This window comes from Salmo salar, chromosome 02, assembly GCF_965601325.2.
Source record: "Salmo salar chromosome 02, fSalSal1, whole genome shotgun sequence".
Classification (NCBI taxonomy): domain Eukaryota; kingdom Metazoa; phylum Chordata; class Actinopteri; order Salmoniformes; family Salmonidae; genus Salmo; species Salmo salar.
The window spans coordinates 39,283,536-39,285,241 of record NC_138292.1 but is presented as its reverse complement, the minus strand read 5'-3'; positions in this window follow the sequence as shown (position 1 = coordinate 39,285,241).

Sequence of the window (1,706 nt, the reverse complement as noted above, 5' to 3'; positions counted from 1 at the left end):
ATGTCCATCCAAGCATGACAGACAGAAGCGTCTATTTGTATGACTTGGGGTTGATGATGGAGGGAGGTACTGTATCTATTTTCCATTCTGCGCTGTTCAGAACTGTATTTGTGAAGTGAGCTTAGACTCACTTCATCTGTCAGGTGTTTTGTTCAAATTTACAGTATGTGTAGTGTGTGTGGTTGTTGTACATGAAGAACATGAGGCACTGTACTGTACAATACTTTCTGAGTAAAACCTTGCTGATTTAAGCAGAAATACAGTACTGACTCATATTTGTCTGTGAAAATATTTTATTGCATATAAAGACGACATGCTATACTGCCCAAGTTACTGGATTCAAGTTGAATAACTCCTACTCACATTGGCACTGTTATTGATTGTGGATGACAAAACATGTAAAAGCCCATAAATGCACTCACAGCAAATGTAATAACTGAGCATGAATACAAACTGAGCAAAAGTGATATGAAAAGAACAGGGTCACATTCATAAGGCACCAAATGGAAGAAAAGTTACTGAAACAAGGACTTGGATTTTGCTGCAGTGGTCTAAATCAGGATCACACAGAGTGTTTCTTGGTAGACTTCTATAAATCTACTTTGAAACAAAGGCATATTTTGGGGCGGCAGGTAGCCTAGTGGTTAGAGCATTGGGCCAGTAACCAGAAAGGTTGCTGAATCGAATCCCTGAGCTGACAAGGTAAAAATCTGCCAGTCTGCCCCTGCTACTGTTCCCAGGTAGGCCGTCATTGTAAAAAAATAATTTGTTCTAAACTGATTTGCCTAGTTAAATACAGGTAAAAAAAATAAAAATACAACTCACACACATGGTTATGGGCTTAAAGAAAAGAAGAAACCTGTACCCTGACAGCTATATGATGACAGCTTTGCACGCTCTTGACATTCTCTCAACCAGCTTCATGAGGTAGTCACCTGGAATGCATTTCAATTAACAAGTTAAAAGTTCATTTGTGGAAATTCTTTCCCTCTTAATGCGTTTGAGCCAATCAGTTGTGTTGTGACAAGGTAGGGGTGGTATACAGAAGATAGCTCTATTTGGTAAAAGACCAAGTCAATATTATGGCAAGAACAGCTCAAATAAGCAAAGAGAAACGACTGTCCATCATTACTTTAAGAAATGAAGGTCAGTCAACATGGAACATTTTAAGAACTTTTAAAGTTTCTTCAAGTGCAGTCACAAAAACCATCAAGCTCTATGATGAAACTGTCTCTAATGAGGACCGCCACAGGAAATGAAGACCCAGAGTTACCTCTGCTGCAAAGGATAAGTTCATTAGAGTTAACAGCCTCAGAAATTCCAGCGCAAATAAATTCTTCACAGAATTAAAGTAACAGACACATCTCAACATCAACTGTTCAGAGGAGACTGTGTGAAGCAAATCGTATCAAATAAAATTGTATTAATCACATCTGCCGATACAACAGTAACCTTACAATAACCTTACAGTGAAATGATTACTTACAAGCCCCTAACCAATAATGCAGTTTAAAAAATATGAAAAGAATAAGAAATAAAAGTAACAAGTAGTTAAAGAGCAGCAGTAAAATAACAATAACGAGACTATATACAAGGGGTACCTGTACAGAGTCAATGTGCTGGGGTACTGGTTAGTCGGGGTAATTGAGGAAATATGTACATGTAGGTAGAGTTATTAAAGTGACTATGTATAGATAATAGCAGAG